The sequence below is a fragment of the Triticum dicoccoides genome, chromosome 1A (genome assembly GCF_002162155.2).
Source record: "Triticum dicoccoides isolate Atlit2015 ecotype Zavitan chromosome 1A, WEW_v2.0, whole genome shotgun sequence".
Taxonomy (NCBI): Eukaryota; Viridiplantae; Streptophyta; class Magnoliopsida; order Poales; family Poaceae; genus Triticum; species Triticum dicoccoides.
Genome location: NC_041380.1, coordinates 602,881,044 through 602,889,859, shown reverse-complemented (window position 1 = coordinate 602,889,859; position 8,816 = coordinate 602,881,044). Strand labels below are relative to the sequence as shown.

Genomic DNA, 8,816 nt, shown 5'->3' with positions numbered 1-8,816 from the left:
TCCAACAAATCTGTTGCTCTCTCCATAGTACCGGAGAACGGTGTTTTAGTCATCTTGCCCATGAGGCATGGTTCGCAAGTACCAAGTGATTCATAGTCCATTAGTATGGAGTTTCTTCATGCGTTTTACACCGATATGACCTAAACGACAGTGCCACAAATAAGTTGCACTTTCATTATCAACTCTGCATCTTTTGGTTTCAACATTATGAATATGTGTATTACTACTATCGAGATCTAATAAGAATAGACCACTCTTCAAGGGTGCATGACCATAAAAGATATTACTCATATAAATAGAACAACCATTATTCTCTGATTTAAATGAATAACCGTCTCGCATTAAACAAGATCCAGATATAATGTTCATGCTCAACGCTGGCACCAAATAACAATTATTTAGGTCTAATATTAATCCCGAAGGTAGATGTAGAGGTAGCGTGCCGACCGCGATCACATCGACTTTGGAACCGTTTCCCACGCGCATCGTCACCTCGTCCTTTGCCAGTGCCCGCTTATTCTGTAGTCCCTGTTTCGAGTTGCAAATATTAGCAACAGAACCAGTATCAAATACCCAGGTGCTACTGCGAGCTCTAGTAAGGTACACATCAATAACATGTATATCACATATACCTTTGTTCACCTTGCCATCCTTCTTATCCGCCAAATACTTGGGGCAGTTCCGCTTCCAGTGACCAGTCTGCTTGCAGTAGAAGCACTCAGTTTCAGGCTTAGGTCCAGACTTAGGTTTCTTCTCTTGAGCAGGAACTTGCTTGCCATTCTTCTTGAAGTTCCCCTTTTTCTTCCCTTTGCCCTTTTTCTTGAAACTAGTGGTCTTGTTAACCATCAACACTTGATGCTCCTTCTTGATTTCTACCTCCGCAGCTTTCAGCATTGCGAAGAGCTCGGGAATAGTCTTGTTCATCCCTTGCATATTATAGTTCATTACGAAGCTCTTGTAGCTTGGTGGCAGTGATTGGAGAATTCTGTCGATGACGCAATCATCCGGAAGATTAACTCCCAATTGAATCAAGTGATTATTATACCCAGACATTTTGAGTATATGCTCACTGACAGAACTGTTCTCCTCCATCTTGCAGCTATAGAACTTATTGGAGACTTCATATCTCTCAATCCGGGCATTTGCTTGAAATATTAACTTCAACTCCTGGAACATCTCATATGCTCCATGACGTTCAAAACGTCGTTGAAGTCCCGATTCTAAGCCGTAAAGCATGGCACACTGAACTATTGAGTAGTCATCAGCTTTGCTCTGCCAGACGTTCATAACATCTGGCGTTGCTCCAGCAGCAGGCCTGGCACCCAGCGGTGCTTCCAGGACATAATTCTTCTGTGCAGCAATGAGGATAATCCTCAAGTTACGGACCCAGTCCGTGTAATTGCTACCATCATCTTTCAACTTTGCTTTCTCAAGGAACGCATTAAAATTTAACGGAACAACAGCACGAGCCATCTATCTACAATCAACATAAACAAGCAAGATACTATCAGGGACTAAGTTCATGATAAATTTTAAGTTCAATTAATCATATTACTAAAGAACTCCCACTTAGATAGACATCCCTCTAATCCTCTAAGTGATCACGTGATCCAAATCAACTAAACCATAACCGATCATCACGTGAGATGGAGTAGTTTTCAATGGTGAACATCGTTATGTTGATCATATCTACTATATGATTCACGCTCGACCTTTCGGTCTCCGTGTTCCGAGGCCATATCTGCATATGCTAGGCTCGTCAAGTTTAACCTGAGTATTCTGCGTGTGCAAAACTGGCTTGCACCCGTTGTAGATGGACGTAGAGCTTATCACACCCGATCATCACGTGGTGTCTGGGCACAACGAACTTTGGCAACGGTGCATACTCAGGGAGAACACTTCTTGATAATTTAGTGAGAGATCATCTTATAATGCTACCGTCAATCAAAGCAAGATAAGATGCATAAAAGGATAAACATCACATGCAATCAATATAAGTGATATGATATGGCCATCATCATCTTGTGCTTGTGATCTCCATCTCTGAAGCACCGTGCTGATCACCATCGTCACCGGCGCGACACCTTGATCTCCATCGTAGCATCGTTGTCGTCTCGCCAATCTTATGCTTCCACGACTATCACTACCGTTTAGTAATAAAGTAAAGCATTACATCGCGATTGCATTGCATACAATAAAGCGACAACCATATGGCTCCTGCCAGTTGCCGATAATTTGGTTACAAAACATGATCATCTCATACAATAAAATTCAGCATCATGCCTTGACCATATCACATCACAACATGCCCTGCAAAAACAAGTTAGACGTCCTCTACTTTGTTCTTGCATGTTTTACGTGGCTGCTACGGGCTTAAGTAAGAACCAATCTCACCTACGCATCAAAACCACAACGATAGTTTGTCAAATAGACTCCGTTTTAACCTTCGCAAGGACCGGGCGTAGCCATACTTGGTTCAACTAAAGTTGGAGAGGCAGTCGCCCGCAAGCCATCTCTGTGCAAAGCACGTCGAGGGAACCGGTCTCGCGTAAGCGTACGCGTAAGGTTGGTCCGGGTCGTCTCGTCTAACAATACCGCGAACCAAAGTATGACATGCTGGTAGGCAGTATGACTTGTATCGTCCACAACTTACTTGTGTTCTACTCGTGCATATAACATCAACATCAATAACCTGGGCTCGGATGCCACTGTAGGGTTTCGTAGTAATTTCAAAAAATTTCCTACGCACACGCAAGATCATGTGATGCATAGCAACGAGAGGGAGAGTATTGTCTACGTACCCTACACAGACCGACTGCGGAAGCGATGACACGACGTAGAGGAAGTAGTCGTACGTCTTCACGATCCAACCGATCAAGCACCGAAACTACGGCACCTCCGAGTTCGAGCACACGTTCAGCTCGATGACGATCCCCGGACTCCGATCCAGCAAAGTGTCGGGGAAGAGTTCCATCAGCACGACGGCGTGGTGACGATCTTGATGAACTACAGCAGCAGGGCTTCGCCTAAACTCCGCTACAGTATTATCGAGGAATATGGTGGCAGGGGGCACCGCACACGGCTAAGGAATCGATCACGTGGATCAACTTGTGTCAACTTGTGTGTTTGGGGTGCCTCTACCTCAGTATATAAAGGAGCCAAGGGGGAGGGGGCGCCGGCCAAGAGAGAGAGGCGCAGGAGGAGTCCTACTCCTACCGGGAGTAGGACTACCCCCCAATCCTATTCCAACTAGGATTCCCAAGGGGGAAAGAGGGAGAGGGGTGGCCGGCCACCTCTCCTAGTCCTAATAGGACTAGGGGAAGGGGGGAGGCGCGCAGCCCCCTTGGGCTGCCCCTTTCTCCTTTCCACTAAGGCCCATGAAGGCTCATATGGCTCCCGGGGGGTTCCGGTAACCTCCCGGTAACCCGGTAAAAACCCGATTTCACCCGGAACACTTCCGATGTCCAAACATAGGCTTCCAATATATCAATCTTTATGTCTCGACCATTTCGAGACTCCTCGTCATGTCCGTGATCACATCCGGGACTCCGAACAACCTTCGGTGCATCAAAATGCATAAACTCATAATATAACTGTCATCGTAACCTTAAGCGTGCGGACCCTACGGGTTCGAGAACAATGTATACATGACCGAGACACGTCTCCGGTCAATAACCAATAGCGGGACCTGGATGCCCATATTGGCTCCTACATATTCTACGAAGATCTTTATCGGTCAGACCGCATAACAACATACGTTGTTCCCTTTGTCATCGGTATGTTACTTGCCCGAGATTCGATCGTCGGTATCCAATACCTAGTTCAATCTCGTTACCGGCAAGTCTCTTTACTCGTTCCGTAATACATCATCTCACAACTAACATATTAGTTGTAATGCTTGCAAGGCTTATGTGATGTGTATTACCGAGAGGGCCCAGAGATACCTCTCCGACAATCGGAGTGACAAATCCTAATCTCGAAATACGCCAACCCAACATCGACCATTGGAGACACCTGTAGTACTCCTTTATAATCACCCAGTTACGTTATGACGTTTGGTAGTACCCAAAGTGTTCCTCCGGTAAACGGGAGTTGCATAATCTCATAGTCATAGGAACATGTATAAGTCATGAAGAAAGCAATAGCAACATACTAAACGATCGGGTGCTAAGCTAATGGAATGGGTCATGTCAATCAGATCATTCTACTAATGATGTGACCTCGTTAATCAAATAACAACTCATTGTTCATGGTTAGGAAACATAACCATCTTTGATTAACGAGCTAGTCAAGTAGAGGCATACTAGTGACACTATGTTTGTCTATGTATTCACACATGTATTATGTTTCCGGTAAATACAATTCTAGCATGAATAATAAACATTTATCATGATTATAAGGAAATAAATAATAACTTTATTATTGCCTCTAGGGCATATTTCCTTCATCAACAACAATCTTCCTAGCACCATGGGTTCCCTCCTCTCCATCTGCATCAATCCCAGTATCTTCAGCTACTATAGTCGGTTCAGTCAACAATGCCAACATCTTCTTTTGTGAAACCCACTCATCATCTTCCATCTGTGCAGCCATCTTTGATGGCACATAACCAACTCTGGAATGAGTTTGCAGATCAATTAGCTCTGCATAAAATGTTACTTGTTTGCTTGCCCATCCTCCTTGCTGATCAATTTCAGCAACCATGGATTCTCCATCTTCAATTCTCACATATTCACCATTATAGTTATCGAAACGTTGCAGAGATACCTCTTGTTCTGGACCCCAAACAATACTCTCCCCAATTCTCTCCACCAAATTGCCCACGGCCTTCTCCTTCATGATCTCCAATTCCTGGGGATCAACATCTGCAAAATCGACATCCAACCTCACGGTGGTATCTCTATCAATGTCTTGGACACTTCCATCACTGAGCTTGGCTTTACAGGGAAAAAATTCCACTATAATTGCGAATGTGGTGGCAGAACCTGAACCTCCCCTGTTTTGTCAATGGCAGGCAGCGGCGGCAGTCACTACCAAATCGTGTTCGATTCTAAATCGCCAAGAAAAGAGGGTGGCTTTACCGATTTGAAGCACTGTCTCCTCGGGGCAGCCCGTCTCCTCGCTCCATCTCATCTAGCCCTCGCTCCATCTCCTATCCAATCAAGCAACAGGGGCAGCATGAGGCCACAGATTTATTCAAAATTCAGGGGAATGGGAGTAGTGTTTGGAAAATACTCACTCGCAATAGCCGCTGCAGGGATAGGCGCTCCACCACCGGGCCGCGGAGAAGAAACAACCCCCGGATCCAATGGAGCCCGATTCTAAATCGCCAAGAAACAGAGGGCAGCATGAGGCCACAGATCCCCCAAAATTCTGGGGAGTGGGACTAGGGTTTCGGGCTCACCTCGCAATAGCTCTGCCGCTGCCGAGAAATGCGCTCCACCACCGCGGAGAAGAAACCACTGCCGCAGAAGATGCTTACGGTGGCGCCGCTCGCCCAGTCCAGCACGGGCGAGTCGAGCACGGTCACACAGTCACCGGTCGAGTCGTGGACGGTTGACTCTTGACTAGGTGGCCATAGGTGGACCCCACCAGTCAGAGCACATAACCCCCAGTGTCCTAACCAAATCTCAGCCTAACGGACAGCCAACTAGCCGCGTAAATGGTGTGTCGCATGGGAGCTATTTTTTCCAATGAAGATGTCGCATGCAAGCTATTACAGCCAACGACGTCGCATGAGAGATAGTTCACACCAACGACGTCGCATGGGAGCTATTCACCCTAAATGATGTGGCTTTTTAGTTGATCAAGGTTTCATACGGAAACTCATCTGTTACAAAGGGATTTTATATTTTTGAACTTATTTGAACTCCAGACTTTTTGTATGTTCAAAATGCACCATTCAAAGTCACATCATCAATTTTCAACCCTTTCTGACTTTATTTGTTATTTTTCATGCATTTACTGATTTTTTTGAGCTATAAGACCTTGAAATTCGAAAGCATTTCAAATGAACTCTGAAAAGGTTGAAAATTAGCATGATATCATCTTTTCACTCACATAGAATGTGCTAAAAAGTTGAGAGGGTTACGGCAAAAACTAGATGCACTTGGTGTACAAAATGGACAATCTCTTTCGAAGTATCACGGTTCATACGAAAACTCATCTGTTACAAAGGGATTTCATTTTTTTGAATTTATTTGAACTCCAGACTTTTTGTGTGTTCAAAATGCACCATTCAAAGCCACATCATCAATTCTCAACCATTTCTGACTTCATTTGTTATTTTTCATGCATTTACTGATTTATTTTTGAGCTATAAGACCCTGAAAATCAAAAGCATTTCAAATGAACTCTGAAAAGGTTGAAATTTAGCATGGTATCATCATTTCACCCACATAGCATGCATGTGCTAAAAAGTTGAGAGGGTTACGGCAAAAAACTAGATGCACTTCGTGTACACAATGGACAATCTCTTTCGAAGTATCAGGGTTTCAGACGAAAACTCATCTGTTACAAAGAGATTTCATTTTTTTGAACTTATTTGAACTCTAGACTTTTTTGTGTTTAAAATGCACCATTTAAAGCCCCATCATCAAGTTTCAACCCTTACATCCATTGCCGGTTCATCTGTGTGCATTATATATAACTATGTGTGTTAAAAACCATTACAGGTTCACATGGATAGATAAGTGACCAAATTAATAGTAGTTCATCATCACATTAAAACCAAAGTACATACATAGTTTAAATTGAACAACATATAGCTCTCCAGAGCATCTAGTTAAACCATATGTTGAAACTATGTAAAACCTTTCAATGCAACAACAAATGCGATCATAATCACAACCAAGGTAACAATTGATCCAACGGCATAATGATACAAAGCCTCGGCATGAATGGCATATTTTCTAATCTTTCTAATCTTCAACCGCATTGCATCCATCTTGATCTTGTGATCATCGACGACATCCGCAACATGCAACTCTAATATCATCTTCTCCTCCTCAAATTTTTTATTTTTTCCTTCAAGTAATTGTATTCTTCTTCAACTAAATTTAACCTCTCGACAATAAGGTCGGTTGGAATTTCCGGTTCAACTACCTCCTACATAAATAAAATCTATGTCACATTGGTCGGCATAATTGTCATAAACAATAAATGAACCAAATAGTTATAAAAAGATAGCATATACCACATCCAAATCATAGACATGACGAGGGCCGACGAGGGCGGATACCAAAACCATCGCACTATATAATAACAAGCAATAATAAAAGTAAGAAAATTAGACAAGTATCTATCTAAAGTAAGAATATATTTTCTTTCAGAAAAATGATAAGAACAAGAGGCTCACCACGGTGGTGCCGGCGACGAGATCGGTGCAGGTAATCGACGGCGGTGAAAACGGGGACGGGACATGACGGACCGCAAAACTTATGCAAATCTCGGGGAAAATGGAGCTTTGAGGTCGAGCTTCGAGAGGAGAAAGCTTAACTAGTGTGGCTCGGGCATTTCATCGAACACCTCATGTGCATAGGAGGTGAGCTAGAGCACCCAAATGCCCTCCCCTTGCCGGCAAAAAAAACAGAGCACTGTGGAGTGCTCTGCTACGCGGTGGGGTATATATAGACATCTCATTTGTCCCGGTTCGTGGCTATAACCGGAACTAAAGCTCCACCTTCTGTCCTAGTTCTAGCCACGAACCGGGACCAATGTATGTGGGCCAGGAGCGAGGCCTATTGGTTCCGGTTCGTGCCAGGAACCGGTACAAAAGGGTCCACACGAACCGGGACCAATGCCCACGAGGCCCCGGCCGGCCCCCTGGGCTCACGAACGACTAATGGGCTGGCCAGGCCCCAACCAAAGCCCTGTTTTCTACTTTTTTCGACAAAGGGTGGATTTTATTAGCTAAAAAAGGAGCATCAAAAGGATACACACTCAAAGAGCACACACCCGGCCTCTGCATAGCTAGGATGCACACAGCCAACACAAACACACACACACACACAAACAGGGCAATAAATAGCAAAGTCATATAAGACCAAAGCTATGCGTAGCCGAGGAAAAAAGAAAAACCCAAAGTGATCAGAGCCACGATCGGCAAACTACAGTGAACACCATATCCGCACCAATTATCTAATGACATCACACAGAGGACAAGGTTCTTCAACATCAACGCCTTGAAGAAGGGAGCGACACTCAAGCGTCGCCGTCACCGGATCTAACCACCAAGGTCAGAATCTAGGTTTTCACCCTGAAGAATCAGTCGGAGCTTATCCATGCAATGCCTTCAACAAGGTAACGACATAAAAAACATCGCCATTGCCAGGGCCAGGCCTAGGCTTTCATCCCGGACCTCACGACCAGGTGCTCAAGTAGCACCACCATCGAAGTCATGCAAGTGTTGTCGCCGCTACTTTTTTCATGATCCCAGCAGTTACATGTGATGTGACCGCCCGCCACTGCACAACCATTCCTCTACGTCAAGTGCTCGCCCATAATTTGCATCCCACTGCCGAAGTCAGCCACTCGATCTTGAGATGAACCAAAGATCTTGCAATGACCACTGCCTCCGTGGAGCCGTAGGAGGTCGCTGCAGCACGGTGTGCAATCACCCTCACCCGGTCGACCGAATCTGAATCACCACCACCAAGCCGTGGATCATAGCGCCGCGGGTGGTCACCACCAGCCGGCCGCGAACCTTCATGGGATCGCGACGCTCTCTTACCATGCCCATGTAAGATGTCGTCGTAGATGTTAGCTCATCCGTACACGAGCCATCGTAGATGTCAGCGCATCCGTACACGAGCCAT

General features: G+C 44.9%; 1 long non-coding RNA gene across 1 annotated transcript; it reads right to left on the bottom strand.

Moving 5' to 3' along the window:
• Positions 1-4,932: 4,932 nt before the first annotated feature.
• LOC119349334 lies at positions 4,933-5,358 on the bottom strand. The gene is made up of 3 exons (XR_005169367.1): positions 5,240-5,358; positions 5,082-5,152; positions 4,933-4,996 (listed from the first exon to the last, which is right to left on the bottom strand). It is a non-coding gene; the product is annotated as an uncharacterized LOC119349334 (long non-coding RNA).
• Positions 5,359-8,816: the final 3,458 nt, after the last annotated feature.